At 38.0% G+C, this 24,297-nt stretch overlaps 1 long non-coding RNA gene across 3 annotated transcripts; it reads right to left on the reverse strand.

The window, feature by feature from the left end:
- Positions 1–12,189: 12,189 nt before the first annotated feature.
- On the reverse strand, positions 12,190–14,563 carry LOC120441292. 3 transcript variants are annotated; one of them, XR_005613963.1, is made up of 5 exons: positions 14,229–14,563; positions 13,929–14,036; positions 12,546–12,662; positions 12,326–12,429; positions 12,190–12,228 (listed from the first exon to the last, which is right to left on the reverse strand). It is a non-coding gene; the product is annotated as an uncharacterized LOC120441292 (long non-coding RNA). The 3 variants fall into 3 exon arrangements; XR_005613962.1 differs by lacking the exon at positions 14,229–14,563 and having other exon boundaries at positions 13,929–14,176; XR_005613964.1 differs by lacking the exons at positions 13,929–14,036; positions 14,229–14,563 and adding an exon at positions 12,828–12,894.
- Positions 14,564–24,297: the final 9,734 nt, after the last annotated feature.

Here is a 24,297-nt window from a genome sequence, read left to right on the forward strand (position 1 = left end):
AAGAAGTTGGAAAATAGCTGAAAAGTTTTTAAATTAAAATTTGGAAAACCTAAGAAATGAGAACAGAAAATTTAGAGTCAGAAAACATCTGAATGAATATTAAAAGTTCAAATTCTTTGAATCACTGAATGACTAAAATGTGATCCCTCCACTTGGATCCACGCACTTTTAAAGGTTTACATCTCTAAGCTTTGAAAGACACGGTGTTGGAAAGGGAACAACGATGGCGACATTTTGAGGGTAAAATGATGGCTGTAGAGCAAACACTGTGGACACAGCAGCAGTTGAAAGAGAAGTGTTTAAGATGAATCTTGGCACAGTGAGAGAGAGAGCTCGTTAGGCAGGCAGGTGTGAGCCTGGTTGCTATAGTGACTGCACCCAATGGCTCAGTACACACGCTCACAGACATGCACCTCACTTTTGCTGCTTAAAATGAACAGAAAAGTCAGGTCGAAACAAATCGCTCCCAAATGAAAAGTACAGGTCCTATTGACGAAATTCTTTCACCGTGAGCGCCAGCAATGTCCAGTCTACCTAATTCTCATTTTTCATGCCTGTGGAGTTTATTATATGGACGTGGTGACAGTGTAAAAACACCATGCTCTTCTGATTTTCAAACGAACCTTCTGAGCCATTTTAACATTAGAGTCTATGGAGGAGTTGGAGGAGGAGGCTGTGCTTTGGTGACATTTATGAAAGAACCATAACACCTAGTACAATAGTAAACACATTGGATGAAAGAGGACAGCGATGGCTACGTTTTGATGGTAAAATCAGACCTGTAGAGCAAACGCTGCGGACACAGCAGCAGTTTTAAAAAATATTTTAAGATTAATTTTTCCGCTCCTCTCACTCTGGCAGTTGAGCTGTCTCACTCTAGCCCCAACATTCCGTCCCATACACACCCATTATAAACTCTGAAACGGCTGAAAAATCATCATGAAACTTAAACTGGAACTGAAGAAAAAGTATAATAGATATTGAAAAGATAAATACAAGTTGAATAGTTGAATGTCTTGTCTTCGTTTTAAAGTTTGAATGATGGCTCTACGTCAATGTATGTGGAAGTAGATACAGTTTAAAGAGGAGTGAGTTGAATGAGAATTTGAAGGGTCTCTCCATTGAAATACATGGGAAATTTTTGTTGAAAAAAGTTGAATAAAATTAAAAATATAAATGTTATAAATGAGAAAAATACAAGCAGTCATGTCCAAAAGAAGAGGAATCTAACGGTGTTTGAATGGTTTTTCTAAGTTGAACGGTTTTGAAGGAGAAGCAGTACAAAAAACGTACGGAATATATAATAATAAAATAGAAAAACTAGAAAGTGCATTTTCTGAAGAAACTGCAGTGTGAATGCTTGAATCTGAATGTATGCACTGAAATGAATTAATTGCTGAATTATAAGTTAAAAATGTTGAATGAGCTGGAAAATACAGAGTTTTTAACCTGAAAACAAAAGTGCAGAACTTTTGAAAGCTGATGTTCACACAGAAGAAGTTGGAAAATAGCTGAAAAGTTTTTAAATTAAAATTAGAAAAACATAAGAAATGAGAAAAGAAAATTTAGTGTCAGAAAACATCTGAATGAATATTAAAAGTTCATATTCTTTGAATAACTGAATGACTAAAATGTGATCCCTCCACTTGGATGCACACAGTTTAAAACATTTGTATCTATGAGCTTTGAAAGACAAGCTGTTGGAAAGAGAAGAACGATGGCTTCGTTTTGAGGGTAAAATGATGGCTGTAGAGCAAACACTGTGGACACAGCAGCAGTTGAAAGAGAAGTGTTTAAGATGAATCTTGGCACAGTGAGAGAGAGAGAGCTCGTTAAGCAGGCAGGTGTGAGCCTGGTTGCTATAGTGACTGCACCCAATGGCTCCATACACACGCACAGACATGCACCTCACTTTAGCTGCTTAAAATGAACAGAAAAGTCAGGCCGAAACAAATCCTTCCCAAATGAAAAGTACAAGTCGTATTGACAAAATTCTTTCACCGTGAGCGGCAGCAATGTCTAGTCTACATAATTCTCAGTTTTCATGCCTGTGGAGTTTATTATATGGACGTGGTGACAGTGGAAAGACACCATGCTCTTCTGATTTTCAAACGAACCTTCTGAGCCATTTTAACATTAGAGTCTATGGAAGAGTTGGAGGGGGGAGGCTGTGCATTGGTGACATTTATGAAAGAACCATAACACCTAGGACAATAGTAAACACATTGGATGAAAGAGGACAGCGATGGCTACGTTTTGAGGGTAAAATCATACCTGTAGACCAAATGCTGTGGACACAGCAGCAGTTTTAAAAAAGATTTTAAGATTAATTTTTTTGCTCCTCTCACTCTAGCAGTTGAGCTGTCTCACTCTAGCCCCAACATTCCGTCCCATACACACCCATTATAAACTCTGAAACGGCTGAAAAAACATCATGAAACTTAAACTGGAACTGAAGAAAAAGTATAATAGATATTGAAAAGATAAATACAAGTTGAATAGTTGAATGTCATGTCTTCGTTTTAAAGTTTGAATGATGGCTCTACGTCAATGTATGTGGAAGTAGATACAGTTTAAAGAGGAGTGAGTTGAATGAGAATTTGAAGGGTCTCCCCATTGAAATACATGGGAAATTTTTGTTGAAAAAAGTTGAATAAAATTAAAAATATAAATGTTATAAATGAGAAAAATACAAGCAGTCATGTCCAAAAGAAGAGGAATCTAATGGTGTTTGAATGGTTTTTCTAAGTTGAACGGTTTTGAAGGAGATAGATGCACAAAAACGTACGGAATATGATATAATAACTAGAAAGTGCATTTTCTGAAGAAACTGCAGTGTGAATGCTTGAATCTGAATGTATGCACTGAAATGAATTAATTGCTGAATATTAAGCCAAAAATATTGAATGAGCTGGAAAATACAGAGTTTTTAACCTGAAAACAAAAGTGCAGAACTTTTGAAAGCTTATGTTCACACAGAAGAAGCTGGAAAATAGCTGAAAATGTTTTAAATGTATATTAGAAAAACCTAAGAAATGAGAAAAGAAAATTAGAGTCAGAAAACATCTGAATGAATATTAAAAGTTCATATTCTTTGAATCACTGAATGACTAAAATGTGATCCCTCCACTTGGATCCACACAGTTTTAAAGGTTTACATCTCTGAGCTTGGAAAGACACGCTGTTGGAAAGAGAAGAACGATGGCGACGTTTTGAGGGTAAAATGATGGCTGTAGAGCAAACACTGTGGACACAGCAGCAGTTCAAAGAGAAGTGTTTAAGATGAATCTTGGCACAGTGAGAGAGAGAGCTCGTTAGGCAGGCAGGTGTGAGCCTGGTTGCTATAGTGACTGCACCCAATGGCTCCATACACACGCACAGACATGCACCTCACTTTTGCTGCTTAAAATGAACAGAAAAGTCAGGCCCAAACAAATCCTTCCCAAATGAAAAGTACAGGTCCTATTGACGAAATTCTTTCACCGTGAGCGGCAGCAATGTCCAGTCTACCTAATTCTCAGTTTTCATGCCTGTGGAGTTTATTATATGGACGTGGTGACAGTGTAAAAACACCATGCTCTTCTGGTTTTCAAACGAACCTTCTGAGCCATTTTAACATTAGAGTCTATGGAGGAGTTGGAGGAAGGAGGCTGTGCTTTGGTGACATTTATGAAAGAACCATAACACCTAGTACAATAGTAAACACATTGGATGAAAGAGGACAGCGATGGCTACGTTTTGAGGGTAAAATCATACCTGTAGACCAAACACCGTGGACACAGCAGCAGTTTTAAAAATATTTTAAGATTTATTTTTTGCTCCTCTCACTCTAGCAGTTCAGCTGTCTCACTCTAGCCCCAACATTCCGTCCCATACACACCCATTATAAACTCTGAAACAGCTGAAAAAACATCATGAAACTTAAACTGGAACTGAAGAAAAAGTATAACAGATATTGAAAAGATAAATACAAGTTGAATAGTTGAATGTCTTGTCTTCGTTTTAAAGTTTGAATGGTGGCTCTATGTCAACGTATGTGGAAGTAATAAGAGTTTAAAAATGAGTAAGTTGAAGGAGAATTTGAAGGGTCTCCCCATTGAAATACATGGGAAATTTTTGTTGAAAAAAGTTGAATAATTTTAAAAATATAAATGTTATAAATGAGAAAAGTAGAAGCAGTCATGTCCAAAAGAAGAGGAATCTAACGGTGTTTGAATGGTTTTTCTAAGTTGAACGGTTTTGAAGGAGATAGATGCCAAAAAACGTACGGAATATATAATAATAATAAAGATTACAACAACAATACTGTGAATGCTTTTACAAGCATTCACACTAACTAGAAAGTGCATTTTCTGAAGAAACTGCAGTGTGAATGCTTGAATCTGAATGTATGCACTGAAATGAATTAATTGCTGAATTATAAGTTAAAAATGTTGAATGAGCTGGAAAATACAGAGTTTTTAACCTGAAAACAAAAGTGCAGAACTCCTGAAAGCTGATGTTCACAAAGAAGAAGTTGGAAAATAGCTGAAAAGTTTTTAAATTAAAATTTGGAAAACCTAAGAAATGAGAACAGAAAATTTAGAGTCAGAAAACATCTGAATGAATATTAAAAGTTCATATTCTTTGAATCACTGAATGACTAAAATGTGATCCCTCCACTTGGATGCACACAGTTTAAAACATTTGTATCTATGAGCTTTGAAAGACACGCTGTTGGAAAGAGAACAACGATGGCTTTGTTTTGAGGGTAAAATGATGGCTGTAGAGCAAACACTGTGGACACAGCAGCAGTTGAAAGAGAAGTGTTTAAGATGAATCTTGGCACAGTGAGAGACGGAGCTCGTTAGGCAGGTAGCTGTGAGCCTGGTTGCTATAGTGACTGCACCCAGTGGCTCCATACACACGCACAGACATGCACCTCACTTTTGCTGCTTAAAATGAACAGAAAAGTCAGGCCCAAACAAATCCTTCCCAAATGAAAAGTACATGTCCTATTGACGAAATTCTTTCACCGTGAGTGGCAGCAATGTCCAGTCTACCTAATTCTCAGTTTTCATGCCTGTGGAGTTTATTATATGGACGTGGTGACAGTGTAAAAACACCATGCTCTTCTGATTTTCAAACGAACCTTCTGAGCCATTTTAACATTAGAGTCTATGGAGGAGTTGGAGGGAGGAGGCTGTGCTTTGGTGACATTTATGAAAGAACCATAACACCTAGTACAATAGTAAACACATTGGATGAAAGAGGACAGCGATGGCTACGTTTTGAGGGTAAAATCATACCTGTAGAGCAAACACCGTGGACACAGCAGCAGTTTTAAAAAATATTTTAAGATTAATTTTTTCTCTCCTCTCACTCTAGCAGTTGAGCTGTCTCACTCTAGCCCCAACATTCCGTCCCATACACACCCATTATAAACTCTGAAATGGCTTAAAAAACATCATGAAACTTAAACTGGAACTGAAGAAAAAGTATAACAGATATTGAAAAGATAAATACAAGTTGAATAATTGAAAGTCTTGTCTTCGTTTTAAAGTTTGAATGGTGGTTCTATGTTAACGTATGTGGAAGTAGATACAGTTTGAAGAGGAGTAAGTTGAATGAGAATTTGAAGGTTCTCCCCATTGAAATACATGGGAAATTTTTGTTGAAAAAAGTTGAATAAAATTAAAAATATAAATGTTATAAATGAGAAAAGTAGAAGCAGTCATGTCCTAAAGAAGAGGAATCTAACGGTGTTTGAATGGTTTTTCTAAGTTGAACGGTTTTGAAGGAGTTAGATGCCAAAAAACGTACGGAATATGGAATAATAGATAACTAGAAAGTGCATTTTCTGAAGAAACTGCAGTGTGAATGCTTCAATTTGAATGTATGCACTGAAATGAATTAATTGCTGAATTTAAGTTAAAAATGTTGAATGAGATGAAAAATACAGAAATTTGTACCTGAAAACAAAAAAGCTGAACTGCTAAAAGCTGACAACCACAGAGAAGAAGTTGGAAAAGAGCTGAAAATGTTTTAAATGTAAATTAGAAAAACATAAGAAATGACAAAAGACTATTTAGAGTCAGAAAACATCTGAATGAATATTAAAAGTTCATATTCTTTGAATCACTGAATGACTGAAATGTGATCCCTCCACTTGGATCCACACAGTTTAAAAACTTTACATATCTGAGCTTTCAAAGACACTCTGTTGGAAAGAGAACAACGATGGTGACATTTTGAGGGTAAAATGATGGCTGTAGAGCAAACACTGTGGACACAGCAGCAGTTGAAAGAGAAGTGTTTAAGATGAATCTTGGCAGAGTGAGAGACAGAGCTCATTAGGCAGGCAGGTGTGAGCCTGGTTGCTATAGTGACTGCACCCACTGGCTCCATACACACGCGCACAGACATGCACCTCACTTTTGCTGCTTAAAATGAATAGAAAAGTCAGGTCGAAACAAATTGCTCCCAAATGAAAAGTACAGGTCGTATTGACAAAATTCTTTCACCGTGAGCGGCAGCAATGTCCAGTCTACCTAATTCTCAGTTTTCATGCTTGTGGAGTTTATTATATGGACGTGGTGACAGTGTAAAGACAGCCTGTACTTCTGGTTTTCAAACGAACCTTCTGAGCCATTTTAACATTAGAGTCTATGGAGGAGTTGGAGGAGGAGGCTGTGCATTGGTGACATTTATGAAAGAACCATAACACCTAGTACAATAGTAAACACATTGGATGAAAGAGGACAGCGATGGCTACGTTTTGAGGGTAAAATCATACCTGTAGACCAAACACCGTGGACACAGCAGCAGTTTTAAAAAATATTTTAAGATTAATTTTTTTGCTCCTCTCACTCTAGCAGTTGAGCTGTCTCACTCTAGCCCCAACATTCCGTCCCATACGCACCCATTATAAACTCTGAAACGGCTGAAAAAACATCATGAAACTTAAACTGGAACTGAAGAAAAAGTATAATAGATATTGAAAAGATAAATAGAAGTTGAATAGTTGAATGTCTTGTCTTCGTTTTAAAGTTTGAATGGTGGCTCTATGTCAATGTATGTGGAAGTAGATACAGTTTAAAGAGGAGTAAGTTGAATGAGGATTTGAAGGGTCTCCCCATTGAAATACATGGGAAATTTTGTTGAAAAAGTTGAATAAAATTAAAAATATAAATGTTAAAAATGAGAAAAATAGAAGCAGTCATGTCCAAAAGAAGTGGAATCTAACGGTGTTTGAATGGTTTTTCTAAGTTGAACGGTTTTGAAGGAGATACAGTACAAAAAACGTACGGAATATATAATAAACTAGAAAGTGCATTTTCTGAAGAAACTGCAGTGTGAATGCTTGAATCTGAATGTATGCACTGAAATGAATTAATTGCTGAATTTTAAGTTAAAAATAAAAATGTTGAATGAGCCTGAAAATACAGAGTTTTTAACCTGAAAACAAAAGTGCAGAACTTTTGAAAGCTGATGTTCACACAGAAGAAGTTGGAAAATAGCTGAAAAGTTTTTAAATTAAAATTTGGAAAACCTAAGAAATGAGAACAGAAAATTTAGAGTCAGAAAACATCTGAATGAATATTAAAAGTTCATATTCTTTGAATCACTGAATGACTAAAGTGTGATCCCTCCACTTGGATCCACACACTTTTAAAGGTTTACATCTCTGAGCTTTCAAAGACACGGTGTTGGAAAGAGAACAACGATGGCGACATTTTGAGGGTAAAATGATGGCTGTAGAGCAAACACTGTGGACACAGCAGCAGTTTAAAGAGAAGTGTTTAAGATGAATCTTGGCACAGTGAGAGACAGAGCTCGTTAGGCAGGCAGGTGTGAGCCTGGTTGCTATAGTGACTGCACCCAATGGCTCAGTACACACGCTCACAGACATGCACCTCACTTTTGCTGCTTAAAATGAACAGAAAAGTCACGTCGAAACAAATCGCTCCCAAATGAAAAGTACAGGTCCTATTGACGAAATTCTTTCACCGTGAGTGGCAGCAATGTCTAGTCTACCTAATTCTCAGTTTTCATGCCTGTGGAGTTTATTATATGGACGTGGTGACAGTGTAAAACACCATGCTCTTCTGATTTTCAAACGAACCTTCTGAGCCATTTTAACATTAGAGTCTATGGAGGAGTTGGAGGAGGAGGCTGTGCTTTGGTGACATTTATGAAAGAACCATAACACCTAGTACAATAGTAAACACATTGGATGAAACAGGACAGCGATGGCTACGTTTTGAGGGTAAAATCAGACCTGTAGAGCAAACGCTGCGGACACAGCAGCAGTTTTAAAAAATATTTTAAGATTAATTTTTTCGCTCCTCTCACTCTGGCAGTTGAGCTGTCTCACTCTAGCCCCAACATTCCGTCCCATACACACCCATTATAAACTCTGAAACTGCTGAAAAATCATCATGAAACTTAAACTGGAGCTGAAGAAAAGTATAATAGATATTGAAAAGATAAATACAAGTTGAATAGTTGAATGTCTTGTCTTCGTTTTAAAGTTCGAATGGTGGCTCTACGTCAATGTATGTGGAAGTAGATACAGTTTAAAGAGGAGTAAGTTGAAGGAGAATTTGAAGGGTCTCCCCATTGAAATACATGGGAAATTTTTGTTGAAAAAAGTTGAATAATTTTAAAAATATAAATGTTATAAATGAAAAAAATAGAAGCAGTCATGTCCAAAAGAAGAGGAATGTAACGGTGTTTGAATGGTTTTTCTAAGTTGAACGGTTTTGAAGGAGATAGAGTACAAAAAACGTACGGAATCTATAATAATAAAATAGAACTAGAAAGTGCATTTTCTGAAGAAACTGCAGTGTGAATGCTTGAATCTGAATGTATGCACTGAAATGAATTAATTGCTGAATTTTGAGTTAAAAATAAAATGTTGAATGAGCTGGAAAATGCAGATTTATTAAACTGAAAACAAAAGTGCAGAACTTTTGAAAGCTGATGTTCACACACAGAAGAAGTTGGAAAATAGCTGAAAAGTTTTTAAATTAAAATTTGGAAAACCTAAGAAATGAGAACAGAAAATTTAGAGTCAGAAAACACCTGAATGAATATTAAAAGTTCATATTCTTTGAATCACTGAATGAGTAAAGTGTAATCCCTACACTTGGATCCACACACTTTTAAAGGTTTACATCTCTGAGCTTTGAAAGACATGCTGTTGGAAAGAGAAGAACGATGGCTTCTTTTTGAGGGTAAAATGATGGCTGTAGAGCAAACACTGTGGACACAGCAGCAGTTGAAAGAGAAGTGTTTAAGATGAATCTTGGCACAGTGAGAGAGAGAGCTAGTTAGGCAGGCAGGTGTGAGCCTGGTTGCTATAGTAACTGCACCCAATGGCTCAGTACACACGCACACAGACATGCACCTCACTTTTGCTGCTTAAAATGAACAGAAAAGTCAGGCCGAAACAAATCGCTCCCAAATGAAAAGTACAGGTCCTATTGACAAAATTCTTTCACCGTGAGCGGCAGCAATGTCCAGTCTACCTAATTCTCAGTTTTCATGCCTGTGGAGTTTATTATATGGACGTGGTGACAGTGTAAAAACACCATGCTCTTCTGATTTTCAAACGAACCTTCTGAGCCATTTTAACATTAGAGTCTATGGAGGAGTTGGAGGAGGAGGCTGTGCTTTGGTGACATTTATGAAAGAACCATAACACCTAGTACAATAGTAAACACATTGGATGAAAGAGGACAGCGATGGCTACGTTTTGAGGGTAAAATCATACCTGTAGAGCAAACGCTGCGGACACAGCAGCAGTTTTAAAAAAGATTTTAAGATTAATTTTTTCGCTCCTCTCACTCTAGCAGTTCAGCTGTCTCACTCTAGCCCCAACATTCCGTCCCATACACACCCATTATAAACTCTGAAACGGCTGAAAAACATCATGAAACTTAAACTGGAACTGAAGAAAAAGAATAACAGATATTGAAAAGATAAATACAAGTTGAATAGTTGAATGTCTTGTCTTCGTTTTAAAGTTTGAATGGTGGCTCTATGTCAACGTATGTTGAAGTAGATACAGTTTGAAAAATGAGTAAGTTGAATGAGGATTTGAAGGGTCTCCCCATTGAAATACATGGGAAATTTTTGTTGAAAAAAGTTGAATAATTTTAAAAATATAAATGTTATAAATGAGAAAAGTAGAAGCAGTCATGTCCAAAAGAAGAGGAATCTAATGGTGTTTGAATGGTTTTTCTAAGTTGAACGGTTTTGAAGGAGATAGATGCCAAAAAACGTACGGAATATGATATAATAACTAGAAAGTGCATTTTCTGAAGAAACTGCAGTGTGAATGCTTGAATCTGAATGTATGCACTGAAATGAAATCATTACTGAATATTAAGCTAAAAATGCTGAATTAGCTGGAAAATACAGAATTTTTAACCTGAAAACAAAAGTGCAGAACTTTTGAAAGCTGATTTTCACACAGAAGAAGTTGGAAAACAGCTGAACATGTTTAAAATATAAATTAGAAAAAGATGAGTAATGACAAAAGAAAATTTAGTCAGAAAACCTCTGAATGAATAACAAAAGTTCATATTCTTCTAATCACTTAAAGAGTGGAATTATGTATTATAAATCTCTAATTCATAAAAAAATAATAAAAATAAATGTAAAAACAAATTTGTTGAATTGAACTGAAAAGATGAACAAACATGCTGGAGAAAATACAAGCTTTAATATACAGCATAATGTTTTTCAGACATATACATATGTGTATATCATGTTTAATGGTATTACATACATCAATTTGTTTTGTATATCATAGAAAATAACATAAAAATCTTAAGTCATATTGTACAGCTTCTTTCTGAAAAGGACTTAAATTAATTCAACAAATGTTTTTTTTTTTTCGAAATAGAATAAAAATAAAAATCATTTTAAAAAGAGACGTTTGCAATGTTTTAAGGTGTTAATAATCTGATCCTGTCATGTGTCTGTTCAACTTTAGTTTTTGGCACAGACTCGATTCTTAAAGAACAAATTACCAAATAATAAACAAATAAAATTGAAATTAAAGTTGCTTTTTTTTGTTAAACACTTCACAGGAGAATAAATAAAAATAACTAAATTAAATAACCAAATAAAAATAATAAGCAACATATGAAATACATGAAAATTCAACTTTTAAAACCACAATCCTGAACCTTTAAATTGTGTTTGTTTCGTAGAACATGGCTGAACAGCTGCTAATATTGGTCTACTGAATCTACTGATCTGTCTACACATCTTTTTATTACTCATTCTTTTTTATGTTTTATTGTAAACAGTGTCCACACAGTGGTAAAAGAGAACTGTATAGAGATTTTTGAGTGAACTCAAACGAAAGCCTAAGGTGGTGACACAGTTTAACACATACAAATAATCAAATGAACACATTAGTCCTTTTTGTGAACATGGATAAATAAGTATCATTAGTTTACAGCATTGTTCAGCCATGCCACTAAATGCTTTTTTACACTGTGTTTTAACCTGGGCTCAGACACAAAGTCCCAAATTTAGTTAATCCCTGACTTTGAGTTGTGGTTATGACTAATTATTATACACAAGGCTTTATCTATCTAAACTCTAAGGACACAAATATGAAAAAACCTATACTTACCAGCTGATACCCCACACTACACACTAGGTGTGCCATGTGACCTGAAACTTTGGTACAAACTCATCATAATTATTCTGTTAACACTGTTTCTTTAACACTGTTTGTGTTGCTGTTCAGCAGTTTAAAATGTTTTAGATTGGATTACATGGAACGAATTTGAGTTCTCTTGGGGGTTTTTGTGTGTGTTATGTTCTTAGCAGATTCTTTCTTTACATACTGTTGAATTCCAGTTACCACATTTCTGGTCATATGACATCCCGAGTGCCCACTTAAAAAAATCCCCACAGTTAATTCAACATTAAAACAAAATAAAAATATGTTAAATAAATAAAGGTTTGCTCTGTGATGAAATATTAAATAAGCATACACTGTACAGAGCACTAACAATGAAAACAATCCTTTAGCCTGTCAGATCAGAGAGAGGCAGTCATTATGTCCATTTAAAACCTGTAATCAAAGAGCACAACATTTCTGTGAAACTATAAAGTCCCATATGATCCTCATCATGTCCAGTGACTTCAGAGTGGATCCTCCCTGTCATCCGGCCAGTGTTTGATGTGTGGCAAGCAGCACAGAAGCAGGATAGCTGAGGACTTTAAAAGAAGAGCAGAAAACAGGAACATATGTAGTTGTAAATGTAAATATCAGTGATACTTGTCTTGTCATAGGGAATAAAATAATGAACTTAACACACTCATTTAGGGAGGATCTTGACACTGCACAGAGGAGGCACAGTCAGTCTGACAATGATGGTGATCTTCAGGGATGTTTTCCTGCAGCAACATTCCTGCCGACTGGCCATATGATCCAGAGTAGTTGGTTTGTAATGAACAGAAAGGTGTATATGTTAGGTAGTGTGCACTTAGAGCTGGTCCTAAGAAACAAACACATCCTGTAATAAACTGAATACCTTTAGTAGTGCTGCTGCAAATATAAAGCCCTTCTATCATGTGTGGTTTCAAAGAAGGTGTTTTGGAGGCTCGGTCACAGAAACTGTGCAGTCTGTTCAGTCCTGAGTGTCTCAGCTCTGAAGGGATGGATCACAGAGGAAACACCTGAGTACAGATATTAAAATACACTCAAAATAACACTCCTAAGGTCAAGTGAAAACACAATTTAAACACTTTACAAAGAATTAATACGTTTCCATGAAAATAATGTCATTAACCCTTTTGTTGTGAGTAAATCTCACCGACTGCTTGTGGGACAAGCTAGAAGGAGGACTTATCACAGAATCTCTCCTGTGCTCCAGATGTGAAGTCTCATGCTCTGATCGCACGGCGAAGATGGTGATGATGAAGCCTCTCTGATCTGTGGCATTACAGTTTCTGGCTGCTATGTGCTTCACACTGTTGGATTTACCATGTGAAGCTTGGAGAAGACACAGGAGGACTGTGTCTCTCTTTACAAAAAAAAAAAAAAAAAAAAAAGAAACCTAACAACCTCCTCCACCGTACCCCCCACATTCAACTCCCACCTACCCACTCCACTCAACTCCCCAGCCTCACACCACCCAATGTCTATACAAATGTAGGGTATCAACTGGTAACAAAAAGCAAGTTTAACATATGTAGTGCATATGTAACACTGCTGAAACATTTCTGGCCAGAAATGTGCAGTTATCAGCCAGTGCATTTATCATCCCAGACCCACCCTGATAAATGCACTGGCTGAAACATGATAAAAGCTCATAAAAATGTATGTTTCATTGAAAGATTTGTCCAAAAATATAATAATATACTTTTGAAAAAGTTTAAAGATTATAACAAACCAAAATCAATAACATTTTAGTAAATAGTATTTCAAAATAGAGGCACAGATAAACTGGCTTAACTGTCATTATTGCTGTAATTAGATTTTTTTTTTTTTTTTTTTTTTTTTTTAAAAAAAGCAACCTTTAGTCTGTGTTGTTCTCTCAGAAACAATGAAGAAGCTGTTGAACATTTATGTGTTGTGTGGGCAATCCTCTGGTCCACCCTCCCTCCCTCCCAGCCACAGTGAGACTGGGGCAGCCTGGCAGGATTTTGAAGCCTGGCTGCAGAGAGGATATGCCTACACTGTTCGTTTTAAACTGCTATATTTGATTTTTCTGACATTCATAGATTTCTGATTTTTAGATTTTCTGTAATACATAAAATTGTCATCTTTTACTGATATCATTACTTAATTCATTTAATTGTATTTTATGTAGACAATTGAAACATTATATTGCAATGCAGGGGCTTTTTCTTAAGTCAACTTTTAAATATCGCTCTACTTTCTTAAGTCATTCAAAAATATAGAAATTACTTACTGTAGTCAAAGATCTAGATCATGAATCATCACAGGACAATACACAGTATACAGGGTCATGGTAACTATAGTAGGTCTTCATGACTCCAGAATGGAGACATCGCTCTGGCTGAGAAATGAAAATAAGGTCAAGCAGTGTGTTCTTCTCTGTGGTAGGGGCAGTGATGACCTGTGCGTATCCCCTAGACTCAAACAGCTCCAGGATTGGTTTGTTTGCAATAGATAAAACATTCTCATTAAAATCACCACACACTATGATGGGATGACAGTCCATGATCTCTAATGAGTCTAATAGGCTTACCAGGTTTTTCAGGAATGGCCTCAGAGTGTAGTCTGGAGGTCTGTACACAACTGCAATTAGAGCACTGACTGGTGCTTCAACCTTTAAAGCCAGAAATTCAAGGTCAGTTACATTATGGATGTACTGTTTTTCATGCACTTGAATGTCACTTTTCACATAAACAGCAACTCCACCACCATTTCTGTTTGCCATCTGGGGAAAGTTTGTGTAGGACAGGTGTCTGTTGCGTTTGAACAAATTGTAATTTTCCAAATGGAGACTCTCTGCGACAAAAGAGCCCCGCAGGTGTGTTTCTGTTAGGCACAAAACATCTGCTAGACACAATTCATGGTGACTCTTGATGTCATTAATGTGAGCTGGCAGTCCCTCTGTATTATGATGAACAATGGTGAAAACCTCTGACCTGCTCAGTGTTTGTCTCACATGTAGAAGAGGCATCATGTCATCAAGGTTGGCTTGTCTCATGTTCTCAAGTGCTGCAGTGATTTCTGGATTGGTGAATATTTTTTTCTCCTCCATATCAAGAAGATAGAGTCCATTGAGAGACGTCACTCTACTGACAGCTACGTAGGCCATGCCGGGCTCAAAAATGCTCTTAAGAGAGACAACAGCTGATGTGGTTGTCATTCCCTGTACCTTATGTATTGTACATGCAAAGGCCAGCTTCACTGGGAACTGTCTTCGTACCACTCCTTTCTGCTTCAGATTCTCCTCTGCTCTCTCAATGTACACCATGTCGTCTGCTGGTGTGCGGTTATTCTTTCCAGATGTCTCATTATCCATTTTAAGTCCAAGCTTGATGATGTGTTGGTCATTTTCAGAGTAAACTACTCTAAGTAGTTTTCCAAAAGCTCCATTAACCAAACCATTTTGTATGTCAATGTTTCTGGTGAGCATGACACGAGCTCCTTCTGCAACTTTCAGTGTGTCTGGTAACTCGTTTTTACCTCCTTTGAATGGTCTGTCTTGTAATGCCATTCTGCCAGTTCTAGGATCCTTTCTATAATCATCTGCATGGATGTCAATGATATGAGTATGGAGCAGACCCAGTGTTGCAGAGTTGTGTGCATCCACTTCTTTGTTAGTTGCAAAAATGTGCAACGCATCAGTCGGACAATGGGCTGGTTCAGTTATGGCCTGTGACAACAAATTTCTATCTGCTTCACAAAGCACATCCAACTTTCCTTTCACACGGATTCTGTTCAGCATCTCAGCAAAGACAACATCATCTTTCCTGACGATAATCTCAGTCAGAGTGATCATCTGAAAATGCTCCCGCCACAGGTCGATCTCGGACGGGTCGTGCACACAGAGAGGTTTCGACTGTCGCACTGGGGGTAGCTGATAGAAGTCTCCAACAGCAATGACTGACATGCCTCCAAAGGGTCTCCGAGTCCCTTTGATCTGTTTGAGTCTTGCATCTACATATGCAAAGAGATGTCTTGACACCATAGACACTTCGTCAATGACGATTATTTCAGCATTCAAAAGTTCTGATCTGACTTCATCCAGCTGATTGCCAAGTCCCTGAATGGGAGGTTTTAAGCTTCTAGGGAGCTTGAGAAGAGAATGCAGAGTTGTTCCAGAAATGTTAAATGCTGCAGTCCCAGTGAAAGCAGTTAACAGGACAGTGGGTTTTGATATGTCAACGTCGTCTGCATATCTGGGCACTTTGCTCAGTATCTTAGATGCTTCTGAGTAGATGCATTTGATAAGATGTGATTTTCCTGTTCCAGCACCACCATTAATATAAAAGAAAAACTGCTCCGGATTTAGAGCACAGACTCTTTTAATGCACCAGTCTCTAACTGCATAAAATATGCAGGCTTGCTTCTTATTCAGATTCTGAAACATCTGACGTAACAATGTGGGATCAATAGCAGGGGTTCCCTGATGGCTCTGACTTCTGTTGAAGCATCAGCCTGACGGCTGTAGTCGGGCACATCTTCCTGTTCATTTTCATTGTCTTGCTCTCTTTCTTGTTCAACAAGTGGCAACCTTACGAGATCTGATTCAGGTGCCAGATTACACCATTCGTCAGTCACACCTCTGTTCTGCTCATATTCCTCAACAGCGCTCTCAATCTCCTCGCTGTTTTTTTCTCATATTTTCTCTGTTTCTTTTGACAATGTGTTGCACGTACTCAAGACAGTCAGTACCTGGTAGCTGTACACAGCCAGCACCATAGAAAGCCTGATAGGTTGGCAACGATGGTGTTTTCAGTTCGTGGTCTGAACGATGAGGAAGGTACAGTTTAAGCAGTCTTCCGTAATATTGCTCTGGATGTTTTTCTTGTGAGCAGCGGTGAAATCTGATGATAGCAGGCTTATCGTTTTTGCGCCTTTGCACAAATCCCATCTCATTGAGAAGGGCAAAACATCTTTACCTTTTGTCTGTTGGCCATAGACAATCCTGCAAGTAGCAGCAAAGTCTGCCATGCACATCTCCTCATACTCTGGTGTTTCAGGTCTGGCTTTGTATTTGTCATTCAAAGATGTCATCCAAACATTGGAAGACTCAGGTGTTGTGTTGTCCAGAACTGACAGGGGACGACTCATTTTCACAGGATTATCATCAGTTGGTATGAATATTACAGCACGTGAACATTGCTTCATGTGAAGACACACATGCACGAGCAACACACTCCTGTGCACTGATCTCTCGCTTCTTTGAATATGCCTGCATGACGGCTCTCATTTCATCGCACTCATTTACACTGTCTTTATGGGAGTTTTCAATGACAGTTTTCAGGTACTCAGATAGCCCGCCTCTTTTTTGATATATATTTCATTAAATAGTTTGCAGCTACCGAAAGCATCTAAAACAAAGCTTATGTCGATATTACTGTTCCAGGCTTCAAGCAGATGTGGATTATAGCCATTTATCCAAGAGTCTTTTGGATCACGCTTTAGTATGATCGTACTCCTTGTGTTCATTTTATTCAGGTATCTCTCATATTCTGCATGTGTCAACTTGCATCGAGCCAAGAGCTGCCTTAAACTCATGGAAGCAGTTTCAGGTTCATTCAGCAGCTGGTTCAGTGGTCTGAGCTTGTTCTTTGCTGTTTCTACTTCCAGTTCATCATCCTCACTGGGTCTTGTGATCATTGTCTCATTGCAGGGTGGTTTGGGAAAACCAAAACGGCACCCGGAGCTTAAACTCCTAAAGCACGTCTTTGTGTGGTTCTTACTGTGTTTTTGCACTTCTGTTACTTTCTTGTACAGTTCAGGTTGTTTATGTGGATCAGGCAGCTGAGCTGTGATGTATTTGTTTATAAAATCAACAACAGTTTGCTCATCATCCTCCTCAAACACAGGAGCACCTTCTACCCACAGGAGACAGTGTATGTGTGGGCTTCCTCTGTGCTGAAACTCAACTCTGTAAAAGTAGTCAATGACTTTGCCAAGTGGCTCTGCAGGAGATAAGAGTAAATCTCTGAATAATGCTTCAACTCTCTTGTCAAACATGCGCATTGTTGTGACAGGATTGCTTCTCAGGATGTCACACTTTGCTGACCAGTCGAGTCCTTCAAAATTGACTTGTTCACCTTGCTGCCTTGTTATTGCTTCAATCACTTCAGGCCAGCGCATTTCAGCAGCTGAAAATGTAAAAAAAGAACGTGGGAGTTCCCAACTGTCTGATCATGGCAAAAGATCTCTTGTTGTTTTCTCCCAATAGGCTGGGGTTCCTCTCAGAGGCTGCATGAATCTCACTGCATCTTTATTTCGCACCAGTTTCTCAACCTCATGCTTATCTTGTAACATGCCTGAGGTTATTTTTCTCCCATCTCTGGTCAAAGGCTTTGCCTTCCTTAACTGGATTGTCATGCTGGAAGTAGCCAAGTGTATTTCAGTCACAAACTGTGCAAAGAACAAATAGTTTGTGTCTTTGGCAAAACGATCATCAATGCAGAAAAGTCTTGATTTGAAATACCCACTGGGGATACTTTGATCAGCCTTCTTTCATCCAGTGTGTTTTGGCCTGTAGGAAACTGCACAGGAAGGCCATGGCCTCCAGTTTAGGTGTTTTGAAAAACTTATTGGATTGTTTCTCTCTGCAGGAGCAACAGAGTAGATTCCTTCACTGAAACATAATATTTCCTCAGCCACATCAGGGGCTGCAAACAGGACTCGAGTGCAAAACCACCATTAGTCAGTCCATCTGCTTGCTCTGAATCATCTCTCATCTGCTCATGTGGTTGTTCACCATCACAGGGTAACATGTCAATATCCTGTTCATTTTTATTTTGTGCTTCACTCAGTGCATTTTTCTCACAGCTGTCAATTTCCATTAAATCAGCCTCATCATAATCGTCCTCATTCATGTTTTCATCATCATCCTCCTCATCTTCATCAGGAAGTGTTGGATCACACAGCTCAGCATCATCTCTGATGCTCACATCCTTATACTGTGGATGAATCTGCTTGAGTTTATGCAGTGCTTGCACAAGTTTAGACCAGCTTACAGTCTGAAACAGCTGATGACCTTTGTAAGACAAGCGTCTCTTCAGTTTTACTCTCATCACCTGAGAATTAATTCTCAATCGAGGCAATGCTTCAACAGTTTCCTGTACCTCTGATGGGACACAGACCACATTTCCTCTAATTGCTCTTTGTCTGCCTTTGGGAAGAGGAATAATCTTGGCAAATGGTATGCACTTGGCTACGAGATGTCTCTCCAGTATGTTGAGATCTGACAATTCAGGTGGAATATCAGCAAGATCCAGTTTATTGGCAACAGCAAGTGCTGGCATGGATCCATTTTTAAGATGATTGTGGCAGGTGTGACAAATCCACTCTCTCTTTCTCTCATCAGGCACATTGCACTGCTCATTTCTGCAGTTTTCATCACAAACATGAACAAACTTTCCTGTCAAACATGTTGCAACCACATGTGGGTTTTTGACATAATTTGACCTTCTGCAGGGTCGTACTTGGTTTGGAAATGAAGCCTTGAAACATACAGTACATGGGTATGATGGTCCAACTTTGATTTGTGATTTGAACACCGATATGGCCTCGTTGATCACACTGTTGTCACTCTCTTGGGTTTGTCTGTTCACCCATCTGTATTTCCTTTTTATTTTCATGGCACATCTCATGTTGTGCATAATCCTAAATGCAAGATTACTTTGATACCTGTCTCGCATTAGTTGTTTCATCAGTTGTCTGTGTCTTACTCTGAAGGTGTTGTCATTTGCATACCGCTGAGTAACTCGACATCTCTGTCTCTCTCTGAATTCTAAGTTTTCTCGATACCTTTTAGTGATAGCTTTTTTTTTTTCTCCTCTCTGAAATCAGTATTCTCATAGTAACGTCTTTTAATATATTGTTTTTGATTTTGTCTAACTTTAGCATTCTCACAGTAACGTCTTTTAACATACTGTTGTTGTTTATTTCTGAATTCAGCATTCTCACAGTAACATACTGTTGTTTCTTTTAATATACTGTTGTTTTTTCTGTCTAACTTCAGGATTGTTTTTATATACCTCGCTTGTGCAAGATTTTTTCTTTTCTTTGTACTCTTTATTTGAAGCATACTTTTGTCGTTCTTTCCTTTTTTGGTTTTCTTTTCTCTGATTTCTGGGTTTCTCTGATGCCATTAATCTTCTTTTCATTTTGTGCCTTTGTTGTTTATTAACTTTTTCAGTTTTGTAAAACTATATCAGAAAGGTCACAGGCAGCAACATTTTTTATTGCAGCATTTGATTGACATGAAAAACCATCCCTTGATGGAAGGAAACTTAATTCACTGCATAGTTCTTCAGTTGGTATATTAGGAGGTTCATTCTGATCTTCATGTGATGTGAACTGAGTCATGTGGACTTCTTTTTGTTTCACCAGTGGTGTACAAATGGACATTTGACAAAAGATGTTCTCAGTCAGATCAGTGGTTGTGTTTCTCCTTGGAGTAAAGGGGTTTGCTTCATCAACAGTTGTATCAGAGTGAGTAGGTGCCACAGCAGTGGCAGCTGTTGGTCTGCAGACTGTGTCTGTGATAGTATCACTCAGGTTGATTGTGCTCATACTGTAAAACTGCACAGGCTTCAGCTCATAGGTACAAGAGGGTGATATCTCCATCTCTTCATAAGAATCTTGGAGCCTCTTAATCATGTCACTGAGGAGTGTGAATTTCAGCATCACAGCTGTACCACGATTACGTGACCATAGTGCTAGAGGAAGACCACTGGGTGTTCTGGGGTGTGGGTCAAAGAACCCATATTTTCCTGATGTGGATCTGAACACTGCGATACACAATCCACTCATAATCAGTAAGGCATACTGCACATCTGACAACAGGCAGCTCAGTCCTGCTTCTAAGCTGAGAAAGGTATCTACTGCTTCCTCTGGAGGTTCTTCAAATGTCCCATACCGGGAAGGCTGTGTCATGTCGACATGATACATAGACCTGTGAGCATCAACTTTGTCTGGCAGCTCATCGGTTGCCAAATGAATACTCTTGGGGAATCTTTTCTTGGCCTCTTTGTACATCACATCACCTTTATCCAAGACCAGATTAAGGTCAACTGTAGACATGTTTTCATTCTCATGAAGGAAAGCAAGAAATGTGAGTGAGTTACATGTGCACTGACTGTTTCTGGAGTCTCCATATTTAGGATGTGCCTGGCTGTGAGATGCACAGACATGTGTTACAGAGGGCTGGTTTTCAAGGTTCACTCTTTCTGCATGAGATGGCCCTGCCACATCACTGTGATGGCCTCTTTTCACAATATCAGCATAACCCACCTGTGGGGCACTTGACACCTCAGGTTGGTCTCTATGGTTTACCTGATGTTCATTAAATGCATGCTGCAATCCAGTCTTTACAGCATCTGCATAGGATACCTGTTGTACATGTGCAGGAACATGTCGACCTGCCTGTTTGACACCATCAGCATTGGTCTTTCCAGACACACGGTCTTCTGCAGAGCTCTGAGGAAAATCACACTCAGTTTGTTCACATGTTGGTACTTTGTGAAACTCATGGAACTTCTTCCAGCGTTGTTTTGCAGCTTGTGACTTTTTCTGCTTTTTGGCATTTTACACACCTTTAAGTGTTTCTGTTAGTCTTTAGAAAATGTATTCAAAAAACAAGAGTGGCACACAGCAGGAGATGTTTTCTTTGTCTTTATATTTCAGCTTTTATTTCTCAGAAACAATGTCTTTGTTTGTTTGACAGTTTGTCAGTCGAGAGAATATTATGTACTCTCTTTATTGGCTTGGCACAACTTAGCAGCAAGCCCAGAATGAAAAACAGGTAGAGAGAAAATTTAGAAGAGAGAATAGACAGAGCAGGAGAGACGCGGCTGGGAAATGACAATCAAACCGTGAATTAGAGTTTTCTTTATTTGTTCAGTTTGTTCTCAGGTAGAGGCAATATGCACTCTTTATTGCTTTAATGGCTTGGCATTTTTCAGCAGCAAGCCAAGAGTGAAAAACAGGTAGAGAGAAAATTTAGCAGAGAGAGAACAGGCAGAGCAGGAGAGACACGGCTTGGAAATCAAACCGCAGAGTTTTCTTTGTTCAGTTTGTTCAAAGGTTGAGGCAAAATATGCACTCTTTATTGCTTTATTGGCTTGTGCATTTCTCAGCAGCAAGCCAAAGAGTGAAAAAACAGGTAGAGAGAAAATTTAGCAGAGAGAACAGAGAGAGCAGGAAAGACACGGTTTTGAAATCAAACCGTAGAGTTTTCTTTGTTTGTTCAGTTTGTTCAAAGGTTGAGGCAAAATATGCACTCTTTATTGCTTTATTGGCTTGTGCATTTCTCAGCAGCAAGCCAAAGAGTGAAAAACAGGTAGAGAAAATTTAGCAGAGAGAACAGACAGAGCAGGAGAGACACGGCTTTGAAATCAAACCGCAATAAGATTCTTGGTTTGGCAAAATTTCTCACAAACCACAGGGTGAAATACAGATGGAAAGAAGGCAGAGACAACAGGTGGAGCAGGACAGAGGATAGAGGGATGTGGGGTTGGGATGTGACAGAGAAGACTGGAGATCTGGTCCTTGTTCTTCTGCACACTGTGAACAAAAAAAGAAGAAAAAAAATAATAATTTTATTAAAATTATATCACATGGTAATTGTATGAACTAATTGTGACTACTGAAAAGGACAAAACAAATATTGAAGCTAAACTGTTGTTGGCTGCCATGTGCAAAAAGTTGCATAATTGGGCACTTTTTAAAATAAGAAATATTTATTTAAATTCAGCAATAATATTTTTAATACAAATATGATTGAGTGAATCATTAACTAATCACATGTAGTGTGACTACAAAATGTACTGAAAAAAAATATTTTAGCCCAATTGTTAAGCTGCACTTATGTGTATTTATTATAAAATTGTGTTTAAAAGGTCTAGTTTGAATGAAAGATTGAACCCATCACTTTACAGCTTATATAAGTCAGATTATTTTTTTATTTTGGTATACTTCTCTTACAGTATGTGCACACCTACCAGGCAAAGCACAGATGTCAGTCAAGTTCCTGAAAGTGTAAGACGAGAAATAATATGTTAGTTGTCTGTACAGTGTTATCAGACTTACAGAAATACAAAGCCCACACGACATGATATACTGAACTTATAGTCAGCAGGGTAATTATAGAGTAATATAGCACACCAGCTGACACAGCAACCATTTTGTAATTCAAACTAATTAACTGAAGTATTTCCACTTATGTAAGGCTACTGTTAGACTGTTACTAGCATTAGCATTGCTGCTAGCGCTAGCATTCCTGCTAGCATAAACACTTCAGTTAGTGTTAGCACTGCAGCTAGCGTTAGCATTGCAGCTAGCGTTAGCATTGCAGCTAGCGTCAGCATTGCAGCTAGTGTTAGAACTGCTGGTAGTGCTAGTACTCTTACTGTTAAAACTGAGCCACAATGGTAATAATAAAGCTCATTCGTTACTTTTGTCTCACTGATCACCAATAAATATCACAGGAATATTCTTTTTGTCAGTTAACAACTGCTAAGGCTAGTGTTAGCACTATCGCTAGCGTTAGCATTGTTGCTAGCATTAGCATTGAAGCTAGCATTAGCACTGCTGCTAACAGCAAAACGTCATAAACCGATATAAATGATAGCGAAGGTTATTCTTTTTTTGCTTTCTTTATTCTTTGAACTCTATTGAACTTTAAAAAGACTTGATATGTGAGTTTAAATGTCAAACATGTATTTTTACCATCATAAAAATAAAACAGTGCAGTACCGTATTGTACTTACCACAGCAGAGAGCAAAGCGGAATGACGACAGTTGGTGCAGTGATTCGTTAAAGACCGATGAGGCGTTCAGGTAGTGCTTGGTAATTTGAGCATCAGTTTGAACAGCAATATTGAGCATATACATTTCTCTGTCATAGAGAGACAGAGGTAAAAAAAAATACACAAGACACATCAGCATACAAATTGGTACTTTTTGCCTGAGTATTAGCAAATGAGTGACATACAGAGAAAGAGGGCAACGGGCATTAAACGAGAAAATAAAAAGTATTTCATCTTGAATTGTTTTGTGGGTTTTATTTTAAGACTACTTTGAGTGTATTCGTAGGGAGAAAAACTATACAGACTAAAAACAGAGACATTAAATGAGATTACATCATTTAAAATGTGGGAAAATCCACTACAGACAGGTAGATGCTGTGAGCTTTAATTATCCAGACAGAAAGGAGTATTTAAAAGTCATCAACTGACTCCAACTGCCCAGATCTGAAAAACCTGTGTGCAGAAGACAAGTCCACCAATACACAATAAGCTTGAATTTAAAAGGCCAAGGAGAATGCTCTATTCAGTCGGCTTATACTAACTGCTGACATACTTTTAATCTGTGGCAAAACCCTGTCAAATCTGACTTGTTGAACCTGTTGACTTAATCTAACTCCAACCGCTTTGTTGTAACAGAAATTTTTAAGATGAATCAACAGACATTTTTACAATTAACCTTGGCAGAGTGAGACAGAGCTCGTTAAGCAGGCAGGTGTGAGCCTGGTTGCTATAGTGACTGCACCCAATGGCTCCATACACACACACAGACATGCACCTCACTTTTGCTGCTTAAAATGAACAGAAAAG

The sequence above is a fragment of the Oreochromis aureus genome, linkage group 7 (genome assembly GCF_013358895.1).
Source record: "Oreochromis aureus strain Israel breed Guangdong linkage group 7, ZZ_aureus, whole genome shotgun sequence".
In the NCBI taxonomy this organism is placed as follows: Eukaryota; Metazoa; Chordata; class Actinopteri; order Cichliformes; family Cichlidae; genus Oreochromis; species Oreochromis aureus.